The sequence below is a fragment of the Crotalus tigris genome, unplaced genomic scaffold (genome assembly GCF_016545835.1).
Source record: "Crotalus tigris isolate CLP2741 ecotype Arizona unplaced genomic scaffold, ASM1654583v1 scf7180000017666.379230911805:20528666, whole genome shotgun sequence".
Classification (NCBI taxonomy): domain Eukaryota; kingdom Metazoa; phylum Chordata; class Lepidosauria; order Squamata; family Viperidae; genus Crotalus; species Crotalus tigris.
Window position 1 is genome coordinate 14,663,850 of NW_024096552.1, and position 14,622 is coordinate 14,678,471.

Below are 14,622 nucleotides of genomic sequence, written 5' to 3' on the forward strand. Positions count from 1 at the left end.
AAGTTTGTAAAGCCAATATTGTAGCGGCAAGTTCAGCACGCTGAGCAGATGTTTGAGGAGGAGTAATTTTTGTGTGCCATTGTTCACCCTCCTTCCATACACATGAACCATAAGTCTTTCTGCCATCAACATACAGGGTGACAGTGTTAGGAATGGGAGAGGAGGAAATGGGAGAATGCAGAGAAATTGAAACATTATTAAGGAGTTGGAAGCGAGGGTCAGAGGGAATATGACAGGAAACAGATCCTGCCCAGTCAGCAAGAGAAAGTTGCAATACATCTGAAGAGGCAAATAAAGGTTCTCATATAGTAAGAGACATGGGGACATATAAAAAAACAATATCAAATCCAATTAAACATTTTGCTCGAAAACGGCCCTTCGTAATTAAAAGAGCAAACATATATGGCAGTGGATTGATAGATTTGGGGAGGTGAATCCATTCAACAATGGAGACCCTCCCTTTTTGATGTTGGAGAAGGGCAGCTGTAGGAATAGAGGGAGTATTAAATATGGCCAAAGGCAAAGGCTCATTGGGAATGGCTCGGTCCACCCAGTGGGTGGAGAGGGCACTATTAATTAAGGCAAAAACATGTTTTTGAATGGAGTTAAGAACAACGAGGAGGGGGAAGTGTGGCCTCGCAAAGCCAAAAACAAGGGTGCCAATTGGGCAGTGGTGAGTGCAAGAAATGGGCGCACAAAATTTATGGTGCCCAAGATTTGTTGTAAAGCAACTAAAGTGAGAGGAGAAGGAAGGTGGATGGCAGGGAGTACTGGAACAGAATGAGAGGCTAGGACTTTATGTCCCAGATATAAAAAGGGAGATTGGGTCTGAACTTTTTCCGGGGCGACAATAAAGCCATAAGAAGCTAAAAGCTGAATGAGTTGGGGAAGGACAGTTTGCACCATGCCGGGAGGACCCGGTGCGGCTAGGAGAATGTCATCCATATAGTGATAAAGCAAAAAGTTAGGATAGGATTTGCGAAAAGGCAACAAGGCAGCGTCCACAAAAGCTTGACATATAGTGGGGCTGTTAAGCATGCCTTGGGGAAGAACAGTCCATTGATAGCGAGGAGTAGGTCGGGACATGTTAGTTTGAGGCAAAGAAAAGGAAAAAAGTTGTTTGTCATCAGGGTGTAGAGGAATGGTAAAAAAAACAGTCTTTTAAATCAATAATTGCCAAATCATAGTCTTTGGGGATCATATTTGGGTGGGACATTCTGCACTGTAGCGGACCCATGGGTTTAATTATTATGTTAATGAGGCGTAAATCATGAATAATTCTCCAGTTGCCTGATTTTTTCTTGACTACAAATACTGGGGTGTTTTAAGGACTGGTAGTTGGTTCCAAATGGCCAGATTGTATTTGCTGATATACCAGTTTCTGCAATGCTTCCTGTTTTTCTAAAGTGAGTGGCCATTGGTCTACCCCACAGGTCGGCAACCTGCGGCTCCGGAGCCGCATGCAGCTCTTTGAGCCTTCCCCTGTGGCTCCCAGCCTCCTCTGCCTCTGCAGAGAGAGACAGAGACAGAGAGAGGCAATTGCGCTTCCCTGCTTCTCTCTCTCTCTCTCTCTCTCTCTCTCTCTGTCTGTCTGTGTGTGTGTTTGTGTTTTTTTTGTGTGTGTGTGTGTCTGTGTGTATGTGTAAAAGAGAGCGCACTCACAGTGTTTTCCGAGGAGCTGAAAATCTTACTGGGCAGAGCTCCTCCCTTTGCTGCGTCTCTGCAGGAAGCAGGAAGCAGGAAGGGCAGGAGAGAGCTAGCTAGCCCAGCTAGGCTGACCCAGGAATTCTGGGAGTTGAAGTCCATGAGTCATAAAAGAGATGAGGTTGCTTACCTCTGAGCTTGTTGGACAACAGCTTGAAGCTTGCCAGGTGAGCAGCAGATAGGAGGAGAGAGAGAGAGAGAGAGAGAGAGAGAGAGAGAGAGAGAGAGAGAGAGAGAGAGGAGTGGCAGACCAAGGGCAGATAGAGAGGGAGGAAGAGAGAGAGACAGAGAGAGAGAGACCCTTTTGACATCTAAAATGAAGATAACACTGCATATATCCTTTTTTTACCTGTGTTTTATTCTCTTAAAGCATTCTCTTGGTGATCATTGTTTTAATAGTATGGATATTCCCAAGAGTCATATTTTTACTTTTATTTTTAATGTGTATATATACATATACATATACATACATACATACATACATACATACATACATACATATATATACACACACACACATACACACACAAACACACACACAGACCTATAATAAAGGTAAAAAAGGATATATGCAGTGTTATCTTCATTTTAGATATTAAAAGGGTTTTGCGGCTCCCGGTGTTTTGTTTTTGGTGGGAAACCGGTCCAAGTGGCTCTTTGAGTGTTTTGGGTTGCCTACCCCTGGTCTACCCACACGGGGGTGTCAGAAAGGAGCGTAAGCTTCATGGGTGAAGGAGGCATTATTAGTCTTCCAGAGTTAACTTCGCATTAAATTGAGAGAGTAAGTCTCTGCCCCATAAATTTGTGTGAAGAGGGAGGACGACAGGTTTAAATTTAGCAGAAATGCCTTTTGTGATTCGTTGTGCAGTAAGCCAATTTTTACTGGAGCTTGCTTGTTGAAGTCCTCCCACTCCCCTGACTGCCGGTGAGGATTCGAGGGGCCAGTTAGAGGGCCATTCAGCTGTTCTTATGACTGAGACATCCGCACCAGAGTCTACAAGACCAGAGAAGAGAATGCCATTGATTAAAAAAGGCATCACCAGTTTTTGGGGAGTAATTTGCTTTGTTAGTGCCAATAAATCAGAGGAAGAATTCCCAGAGTGAGGTGCATATGCAGCCTCTGGAATGGATGGTGCTGCACGTGGTAATAAAACCAAGCGTGCCACCGTATCCCCCCGGTTCATTGTGACAGGGAGATTGGTATAAAATTGGACTTTTAGGGTGTCTCTATACATAGGATCTATCATACCTGGAAGCACAAACACTCCTTGTTCCCGAGCAACAGGTGTGGGAAGGATCATTCCCTCCGTTTCCGGAGGCAAGGGTCCGGAATAAAGGGTTTCAGCAACCGTGAGTAGGTTAGGAAAAGTAACAGAAAGATCAGAAGCCAATTTTAAATCAATGCCAGAAAAATATTGCGAAGCAGAAGGAGTAAAGTCTGAAAAGGATGCAGCCTTTGGAGAGGGGTTAGCTGCAGACCCCTCTGTTAGTTTCCTCAATTGGACTGAGAGGAACGGCACTGATTGGCCCAATGAAAACCCTTTTTACATTTTGGGCACACAGTTTTGGGCTTGGCTCCGGGGATGGCAGCGGGTCGAGCCACGCCGCCTCCTGGGGCTCTGCATTGCTTTTTAAAATGACCAGGTTTTCCACAATTGAAGCAAGTGCCTTGGGGTTGATTCCCCTTTTGGATTGCAGCTGCAAGAGTGTCCATTTGAAAAGCATTGGTTCCCACAATGCGGCAGGCTTTAAGAAAGTCCGCTAGAGTGGCCGTGGGAAACAAGTGGTTTAAGAATGGACTGGCAGTCCGCATTTGTATGTTCATAAGCCAATTTTATGAAGATTTCATTTGCTGCATCTCTGTTTGAAATTCGACGCTCAATGGCAACTTGCAGGCGATTCACAAAGTCTGCATAGGATTCAGTCGCAGTTTGGCGAATGGCAGAAAAAGACTGAATCGGGGTGCCAGACTCATCAACGCGAGCCATGGCAGAGAGAACACAAGTATTAATGATCGGAAATGTAAAGGGGGTGAAAGTTTGAGCCTGAGCATTAAGGGTAGCAAAATTGCCTTCTCCGAAGAGTTGTTCCACTGTCCATTGTGAACCTGGGTGATTAGCTCTGTTTTGTGCCTCTCTCTTATATTCAGATTCAAAAGCTACGTATTGCGTTCCGTTAAGAAGCATGCGGAACAGATCTTTCCAATCTTGAGGCAACATTCGATATGCGCTAGCAACTGAGTGTATCAGTCCTCTAGTATAGGGACTGGTTATGCCATAATCTTTTGTAGCCTTTTTCAATTCTCGGATCATAGCCAGGGGAAGTGCTTCCCAATCAACCACTATGCCTGCTGCGGTCTGTTGGTAAGTAACAGGGAACAACTCTGTCTCGGATAGTTCAGAAACGCTCAAATCACCATTGTTCAAAGCCTTTTGAAAAGCACCACGGATGATTCCGGGCCGGGAGACAGGCGGCAACGTGGCAGGAACAGGAGAGGCTGTTTGTTGTTTATCAGGATCCATAGAATTTGCAGGGGCAGAAGGAGGGTTAAAACCGCTCCAGGGGGCAAGGGAGTGGCCAACATAACAGACGGACTTTTGTACGGTGGAGGGTCTAATAAAGGCTGATGAGGCGAGTCAGCATGGGTTTGAATCAGGGTATAGGCAATTTTCCAAAGGCACAAAATCTCTGGTGGGGCTCTCGGAGACTGATGGAGAACGGCGCCAATTTTCCTCCATGTATCTACTTTTAAAGATCCAGACTCCGGATAGGATGAGCAGTTAGCCCATACGTAAGCAAGCAATTTAACAGCCTCAGATTTAGAAAGGTGACGGGTTATTTCTGTTCCTGATCAGTAAGATATTTTTTCCTGCCAAGTAGCCTCAGCTCTTCCACATGCTGCTTTTGAGCGTGAGACATTCCACCCCCCATACTTACGAAGAGGAGTCAGTTGCCAGCAACTTCGTCAGGTGCACCAAGCCTATTCCAGACGATAAGTAAAGGGTCAGCAGGGACATATCCCTCAGTGGATCACGTCGGGGTCACCAGATGTGGTGGTCTCCCATGGAGAATGAGACACGCACGCAGGTATCTCGGGATGGGAGCCCAGAGCTGACTCTAACACCCTATTTTATTGTTACTATAGTTTTTACATCACACAGCATAATCAAAAGACGTATATAGGGGTGATTACAATGTATCACATAACAGACACTCTCCAGATGCCAGGCTATGCAGGTGGGTGATGATTCATGTATCCTGTTTCCCGTGTTCTTATCAGAGCCTGTCCAAATGGCTGATGAATGTGTTCCGTGTCTGGAGCAGTCCGTTTTGGTATCTCAAGGACTTTGTGGGAGCATGTCTATGGGCATATTTATGCAATTAATCCCACAAAAAACAAAGTGGAGAAAGTTCTAGAGAGGTAGGATCATTTTTCACAGTATGAACTTTTTCATTTTTCATTCTTTTCTTGCTAGTACCATTCTTGACATTTCCCATATTGTTAATGATCCCTTTGCATCTCCTGCAATTTTCCTCCCATTTCAGGTCCTCCTTTCTAAACAAATTAAATCATAAAATTAAAAGCACACAAGGAAATGATATTGAGAGCTAGTAGCATGGAAGAAAATTAAAATACAATGCAGGCTTACCTTGAGCGAAATTATAGATATCAAACCTTTGCTAAAGACCACCAATAGTTTTTTTTTCCCTTTGAACAGCCAGATGGAAAAAGCCAAGTTCAATCTTCAGCTGTTTAGAATTTGCAAAGGATCACTAGATGTAAATGTCATTGTGTTCCAACTTTCTAAAGTACAAGAGAACTGTTGAGTTTTTTTTCAAAAATATTTGCTCACTATTTTTATTAAGTAGATTTCTCAATCATATATAATTGATAAAACTGTCTGATAAAGTTATCAGACTATGCAATAAGACTCCACCTACCAAAAATCCTTCTAATTTCTAGGACCCACATAGTAAACTCACTCATTTCTATGGAATGAATGATCAATAGAACACAAGGAAAGTAATCTATGACTTGAAGTGTTAAAAGTGCTTGCAATTTATGCCTTTAGGCTTCATCTAATGTTTATGGCAGAAACAACCAGCTTAATGAGCTGATCATAATAAAAGCAGCCACGTTTAACTTGAACAACTCAATGTACAGCTGGGAATCTGACCCAGCTTTTCAACCTACAATTTACAAGCTACTGTACCTCCTCAAAGTTCTCTACCCCCTAAAATTCTGTTGAGAATATCTTCAGCCAGAGAATCCGCCAAAATTTTGTAACTTAGAAATAAAGCGCTGCTGGCAATAGATTCAGGCACTGCAGGATTCACCTATGCTAATAGTTGGCAAAATACAGTTTGTAATTGCAACCTTAATTAGAAGCTTAAGCCTGGAGCTAAAAGGGAGGAATCAATTTCACTGTTTATATTTACTGCCGCCCTCTTCTGGAGATCTTCTGAACCACTATACTGTTCTGAAGCTAAAAAACTGCTTGAGGTAGTAATATTTGACAGCGATTTTCCGTTACTAGCACGGAACATCCTACTGCAAGATCATACATAATTCAATCAATACAACAATTTTTACACATACACGCACATACACATTAACAATTTACTCTAGTCTAAATCATTTCAAGATGTACCTTGTAAGTAGGTAGAAAGATAGAAACATATACACGCAGAATACATAAATTCATGCGAATTTGATTGTAACGAGTCCTGGACGAGGCTCTTCCAATTTTACTGAACTCTTTGCAATTTACATTTCAATGAATGTGATTAAGGATGGGATTGCGATTCGAGAGTTAAAGCACGAAGTCCCTAAACGACTTAATTCTTCTTCCTCACTGAGATTCGCGCCTATCTAGATAATTTTTAGCAGCTTCTTGGAAATGCAAATCGTGCCTCCGGCCAGCAGGAGGGAGGAAGAGGAAGTGAGAACAGCGACAGCATTAGCGGCGGCAGCGACGACGGCTGGGAGCTTTATAAGTGCTCGGGAGGCTGAGGATGGGATAGAAAGGGGGGGGGGTCAGAAACATCAAAACAAGCCGCGGCAAAAGGCGAACTTCAATGGTGAAGGCGGAAGGAGAAACTGCTGGTGGTCTTGCCTTCTGCCCCAGGGCAGCCAACTTCATTGTTTAGCTCCGCACTTTGTGGAACTGATTCTACTTTAGAAAAAGGTACTTTAATTTCTGATTAGGGGGAGGAGGAAGGAGCGTGACTTGCCAGAGGCGTGCGTTTGTATGGAGATGGGGACTGCTGGGGGAAGGGAAAGAGCGACAGCATTTTGTTATTGCTCTCAAGAACGTCAAATCCCGCTGAGTTCAGTGTAAACTACTGTATGTGAAGGGCACTTGCAAGCCTCAAGGAAGTGTGATGCTGTGCGGGTATTGTAACAAGAATGACGCCACCTGCGCTGGCAGGACTCTAGCTAGTAATGAAGGCATGCGTGGGAAACGCGACGCGTGGTGACAACAGATGGACCCCCGCCCTTAATTGCAGCACTGAGAGCGAGGTGGGGAAGGGGGTCAGAGTGCGATAGCTCCTGCGAATGAAAACGTCAAAGGGTTGCTACGCCGATGGTATCCCGGCGTTGCGAGGCAGTGTGGGGGGAGGTTGCAATCGTAGTTATCTCCAATATTGCCTTCTCCGCATTGTTGGTTGTAAGGAACTGAACAAGTCGGAAGGGAAAGGTTGGTTCTTGAATTCTGCCACGATTGCCTTCTCCTGAGGTAGGTCGGAAATGTTAGCAACGGCAAAAATAAAAACAAAACAAAATGGGGAGGGGAGATTCTGTTAAACATGGCAAGAGTTCGAAGTGGCTGCGGAGAAAAAACCCCAAAGGAAGGACATTGGTGCTGATTGTATTGGTGGAAGAAGAAACGCAAATTCCCCTGCTCCTCAGGGTGGCTGGCACTTGCCCGCAGTTGGCCCACTTCGAGATTCCTTTTGGCGAGGAGTTGGGGGCTGCGCCTTTTCCAACTACCCACCTTTAGGGTGCTGCCCCAAGTAGTGGCCTCTGGGTGTTGTAAGCCATTCTACGTTGGTTTCGAAAAAGAAAGCAAGAAAGTGCTTCCTTTCTCAGCCAATCTTTCATAGTTTCTTCCTTTTTTTTTTTTTAACCCAGAGCCTCTGTTTCTACACTTGACTCCTAGTAAGGCACGTGTGAAACTCCTAATCTCTGTTCCCTCCCCCAAGCAAGCTGCCTTTTTATTAACATAAAACTGCTAGAATATTTAGTGGCACGTGAAAAAGTAAAATATTCTTTGTGAGGTAATGATATTGGATTGGAAAGTTCCACTTCGACATTTTATAAAAGGTAAACAAAGAGCAGGTGTATCCAAAGCATTTGGGGGATGGGTGGAGCTGAATATCTAAGCATCATCTTCCATATAATAGCACATATATAATAATAATTGACTTATTTGTTACCTGACAAGTTGGCTATCTTTACCAATGTAATTTTAGGGCTGAGTATAAATTATACTTAAAAGTCAACAGCCTGGAAGTAAAGCTCATTCAACTGGTCAGCTCAGGTTTAATCTTTGTAAGTGCCATGTGCTATGACTGAGACCTCTGACATGATAATTCTGCAATTCCTTGTTTTGTAATCTTTTTTTCAAATGTTCCTTATTTCTTACTGGCCAGTATTTTTGGATATGTTTTCTAAAGAATTCTATGAAGGACTAGTTTTTGGCTTCTTCAAATCCTCTTTCCCATAAAAGTTTAATGTTTCCCTTCTGACAGATTAACTGTAAACTCATCTGGGTAGGGAGCTTTATAAATTACAGTGTACTCTGAGAATAACTGTATTTTGTGCACATTTGTATTTTTGAATTTACTACTGTAACATTTGTAAGACTGGAAGATGTCCTGGGATATTATCTTGTATTTTAATTTTATAGCATCTAGCTAAGCAATATGTAGAGTTAAAAAGTGAATCGGAGGTTAAAAATGGATAGCAATAGATTAAAATGCAGAACTTTATAAGGAAATCTTACTCTCTTTCTCCTATCATTCTATTTCTTTCTTGAATTTGTACCATTCTTTATTATGGTACTTCCAACTAAATAACTAAACTCATTCCATTGGAGAGATTTAAGTAGTAAGGCTTTATAGTATCTTGGCCATCTTTCTTATACATTTATTATAAGATTATTTGAGCTTTCCTATTTATTTCAAGTCCTATTTTTGCACATTTTATTAAACACCACTTTAAGCATGTAGGGCTTGGGTCAAAACAAAATTATATGGGACAATATGATTATTTTAACTTGCAGAACAAAACATTAGCATATAAAGTATTAATTTGTACATTATTTAGCACTGAATGGCATGAAAGTTGCTTACATATGTAAACAAAATCTCATACTACTAATACTGTACAAGAATATACCTATCAAGTATTTTTTATATTTCGGTATGTTGCATAAACATTAACCTTAGCAAGGGTAACAACTATTACTTATCTTCTGTGTTTAATATTTCTTTGTTCTATATGAATGGTATATGTATGGTATATATCTCCCAAAATAGTGTATGTGGGGGTCACTGTTGACAATATGTATGAAATAGTCATATTTACTTTCCAGTTTATCTACAGTGTGTAGCTTCTTCACTCCATGGAAGTTCTATTACAGCTTTGGAGCATGTGGGTTGTGCTTGTAACTTCTGATAAATGTATATTTCTTGTAGCAATGCATGCTTTATAATAGTCATTTCCATTCTCCATTTTACATTTTTGATCTGCTATTCTCTTGGCTTGTGGCTGAAACAATGGTGTATATAATGGCACTTCCTGACAGTGTCTTTCTGTAGCAAACTACCAAGCAATTGTGGTGCTGCTCCACCCTTCCTTCCTCTCTTTGTTTACTGAAATCTTTTGGATTGTGAAATGTGAATTCATGCAGGATTTTTTGCCATGAAGTTTAAACTATTGAAAATAGTTTAGGATGTGATCTCATGCTTTCCATACTGACACTCAAAGAGTATACACTTTTCCCCTCTTTCAGTCCTTATTTTAAAAACATAAAAGTCTGTAAGTGATAATATTGGCTGTTGGGGATGTTCGATTTATGCTGTATTGCTTTGAAAGTAGAATGTCCTTTGTGTTCTGAGAGCCTTTCATGTTACCAAATACAAAAAACTGTTACAGTAATGGAACATCTGGAAATTCTGTTCCTTTCCAGCCCTGAGTAATTAGGATCACTCCAGTGAGCCTTCTAAATTTCTTCTTACTAATAGGCTGTACATGTTGGTCTTCCTTTGATTAGACTTTTAGAGTAGGCTGCCAGTCTCTATTTACAACTGTTCTACATTTTGAACTAAATATATAATCAAGGTTATTTTTTTTATTTAATTGACTGATGCAATCCAAAGAAGCCTTACTGAGATAATAACAGTTGAACAAATGTGATGGATGTTTTGTGCCCAGATTAGTCCAGTTGCAGATTATAAATGTCTTTATGTATTGATGAGATTATTGAACGTGCTAGAATTTGTTCTTTGTATCAAAGATGCATCTATTCCAAGCTCAGCATTCTACATTTTGTTAATATAAGTTTCTTTGTGGCAGTGCTGTGGCTCTGAACCTACGAAATTTTCCAAACTAAGTTAACCATTACTAGCCAAGTAATCTTTTTACCTTAATCATTTTCAGTCTTTTCAGAATCAGAACTCCATTTTTTCTAGACATGGATTTCAGGATTTGCCATAGCATTTGTGTTTATATAACAGAAATTCTGTTATTTCTGTTTGTTTTAGATCATCCTGTTTAGATCAACCTGTTCAACAGGTTCAAATGTTTCATAGACCTGTAACATATATTGATTTTTAGTATATTCAAGATCACAGGTTAATGTTCTTCCCTTGTTTAATTTCAGATCCTGAGCTCTCTGTTTTTACATTCTAGTGGTCTCCAGATGTGCTGGACGAACTCTCATATTTCCTAGCTAGCAGTATAGTGTCCTATCCATATTTTATGGAAGGCTTCCTTTTATAACAAATGCAAAAGGAGCTCCCCTCTCGCATAATGCAAATTCAGCCATTTGAGGCTTAAGTAATACAATTTGTTTATGACTCGAATTATTTAATGTGTGGATCTTTTTTATTTATCTGACTTTATAAATTCAATAATTTTATCTTTTTAGTTTTACCACTTTTGTATCCATGAAATTACTTTAAAATGATAAATGTGTTTATCCAGTTTAGAAAAGGCTGTGAATAGAAAGAGAAAATATAAAAAGAGAAAGAGCTCTTCAGAGTATGTGTTAGGAGCCATTACAACCTGTTGACATTGCCTGAAAGTAATTGCAACTTTTTTCAGAATGCTGTAGTTACTCTTCCCTTTTGATTTAAGGATTTGTGCTCTGGGACATCTTTTTCTCTTTACATCTAACATTCAGTTCTGTTCTAGTGAGTGCTTCTGATCTTCCCTAAACTCAATTTGCTTTAGTGTTAGTGCTTTTTGATGGCTGTTTCTATTAAAAAAAAATTCCTTTTGTACATCATCATAAAAACCACTTGATAATATGGTTTAGAAATACAAGACCCATGTATTAATGTCAGTGGTATACATCCATAAGAAAACACTATGCTGAAGCTATGGAGGAGTTAGGGTAAGATTGCCTGCAACTGGTGTATAGGGTCAGATTGCCTGCAACTGGTGTATGTGCCAAAGCAGTTGTGGCATCTTTAGTGTGCCTGTACACTATATATGTATCTCTCTATTGATAGGATGCAGGTTACTGTATAGATAAATACAAATGTTTAGGCGTTCCTGGTTAATTTGTATGTTTCAATGACTCTATAAATAAACAGATGGTGATGTAACTTCCACATGGCACAAGAGACAGCTCATGTGCAGTGTCCTATTTTCAACTTTGATATAGTTTTAAAATATTAATTAGGTCAGATACAAAATTATTAATTATCTTTTAAGAATCAGTATACACCTGTAATTAAAACAACCCTAAATTTCTGCAGTTGTAGCTCTTTTGCTGTTCTGAACATATTTTTATAAATAAAAATTGATTTGAAAGAAAAGTTTATCTTTAGATTAAAAATCAGTGATTTTCCTATTTCAGCGATGAAACGCAAATTGTTTGAGTTGATTTCTTCAGTTTTGTGTGCAAATATGGACATGAGGGAAAATGTCTAGAGAGATGAGTTCCTTCTCATAGAGAAAGTGTAGCAGTAACAAAAACTAAATTTGCTGCTTTATTTTTTTAAGTAGGTTGGATGGCATAGTCTAAAAATTGGGTCATGAAGGGCATTAATTGAAAGGAATGTTAAAAAGATAGGGTCCTATTTTGTAACTGTGCTAGCTTAGTACCTTAGGATTATGTTGAAGTATGGTATTTTTTTCTGATAAGAGATTCTAATTTAAATTTATTTTTCAATGGATGATAAATAAAGTATTACTATTGTTTCATTTATCAATTTGCTTTAATATTTTCAAAGTTGTTCTTTGACTAAAATAATCTTTTAGTCATTTTTTCTGGAAGTTGATTGACAGATAAGCGATAGTCACTGTAGATGCTATCTCACTCTTCTGATCCTGGTGGTAATTCAAATATACAATAAGACTCATATTTATTTCTGTTATTACCTATGATCAGAATACTTGGAACATTTCAAGTTTTACTCCAGTGGAATACCTAGTCATTTCAAGTTTCGTTCTGTCAGCACATGAATAAAATAACATTTTACCAAAAGCTTCAAGTTGGACTGTTCAATTGAGCTATAAACAAACAATGTTTGTTTTATTTTATGTAGCGTAGTTACTTATTTATGAAAGGCTTTTAGAAACGTGGGGGTTAATTGCATATTAAAATAGTGTATTTCTTCTATGTTGGTTTATAAAGAAATGGTAGAATAACAATAGGATTAGTATGATTACTTATAAAATGGGGTTCAAAATACAAAGAAGCATACTTCTTATATCTGGGATTTGTGTCCTAAACTTTGTGTATTCTATTATATAAAACTAATACTATAAGAAGCCATAGTTTACTTCAAAAGTTAATTTTACCGCTCAGATGGAAGGTAGATATTTCATTTGATACTAATAAATGTTTATTTGTTAACTAATAAATTATACTTCATTCTAATTCTAATTACCCCGACTGGAATCCAAATACAGTACCATTTGCAGAGAGAATACTAATTTAGCAAGTTTAGTTTGTATTATAAACTCACATAGCTTATGGTTGCCTAATGGTTCTGTTGCTGGCTTCATTTTCAATATTAGAATTTTTGCATGCTGAAGCCCTTTGAAGTAATGGGTAGAATAAAAGAAGGAAGGAGCATTGGGGATGCAAATCTGTTATGCTAGCAAGAGGAAGAGGAAGGACATGAAAAAGAATATTATAGGAAGATTTGCATGAAATGGTGGTAGGGGCAGTGAATAGACATATTTGAGGATGTTTAGAGATACTAGTGAAAAAGGGCCTAGATTTTAAGAAGAGTCATTTTTGGGATGTGAGTAGGAATAGTTGACAAAATGAAAGTCAGGTACCTCCACAGTTGTTTGTAACATTGAGACTGAAATATTTATTTTATTATGTTTATTAAAATATTTATAGTATTATTAACAAATTACGATGAGATTTTTCTTAAAGCATTTTCCTGAATATAAACATTGTTTGTAGCAGTCATGAGCAAAGATATATAGTACCTTTTTACATTTATAAATTAAAGCTTCATTACTTTATCAGATATGATTGTTTTAGATATTACTGTAGTTGTATATTTTGTTGAATGCTCAAATAAAACATCATATATTTGACAACTTTTTAAAATAATATTTTAAATAATATTTCTAATTTTACAATTAAACATTTAAAAAGCAATGTGATGACTTGGTTAATCAATAATTCAATAACATATATAAATCTTTAGTACAAATCTCAAGTTACAACATCAGATATTTCCTCTCTTTTTCCCTTAATATTTACTATCTCATATTAGGCTAATATAGTTCTTATTATTATCAACTAGGTAAAACTATCTTTGTTACATTTATCAATAATTTTTAACTTATACATATCTTAATTGTGTTTGCATTACTTATATACAATCAATGTCCTGTTATTACTTTTTCCTAAGCTTTATTTCCCATCAATATTCAAATTAACATTTGGTATTTATAATTTCCAAGCTTTAGGTCAGGGCTTTTCAACCAGTGGTATGGGTATCACCTGTGGTACATTGGCACCTGGCAGGTGATATGTGACCATCCTAGAAAAGTGGTAGTGGGGGACGGGAATGAGCTGAACCAGTGGCAGCACTGCACAAGCCTGAGTGAGAGATGGCTGGAGCTGCAGGGCTGTCAGGGCCTAGCGGAAGCGCCACGGTCAGGAGTGTATATCAGAGGTGGTGACCCTTTGAGAGCTGTATCCAATGAAATTTCATTTTGATGTATGCCGATTGGTGTACTTTCAAAGTGACAATAAAGTTGTTGTTGTTGTTGTTGTTGTTGTTATTATTATTATTATTATTATTATTATTATTATTATTATTATTATTCAGGGCTGTCAGGGCTCAGTGGAAGCGCCAGGATCAGCGCCAGTCTCCAGCTGGAGCTCGGCGCTGATCTTGGTGCTTCTGCTGAGCCCTGAAGAAGTGCCGATCAGCTGGAATGTTACAGCATCTCCAGGGTCTTGTGATTTACATTCAGATGCTTGGCAACTGATTCATATTTATGATGGTCACAGTGTCCCAGGGTCATGTGAAGTGACCAAAACCTGCTGCAACCACCCAGCAGATGGGGGGAATAAAAACCAAACCCCCTCCACCCCACCCCCGCTGCCAATCCTCAACAGAAATGCTCACAACAATGAAAACCTCGGACAGGAGGAAGAATGCCATCGGATGGGCAGGCAGGTGTCTTGCTCGGCTGTGGCTTAG

At 39.2% G+C, this 14,622-nt stretch overlaps 1 protein-coding gene across 2 annotated transcripts in view; it reads left to right on the plus strand.

Annotated features, from left to right (window-relative positions):
* Positions 1 to 6,679: 6,679 nt before the first annotated feature.
* Positions 6,680 to 14,622, plus strand: part of ELMO1 (engulfment and cell motility 1) — a 367,271-nt gene continuing 359,328 nt past the window's right edge. Inside the window, exon 1 of one of the 2 annotated variants that reach the window (XM_039336764.1) lies at positions 6,680 to 6,893. The gene's annotated coding sequence lies outside the window, so the exon portion shown is untranslated. Of the gene's footprint in view, positions 6,894 to 6,994; positions 7,446 to 14,622 lie in introns of those variants that run through there. The other variant, XM_039336765.1, reaches the window with a different exon arrangement.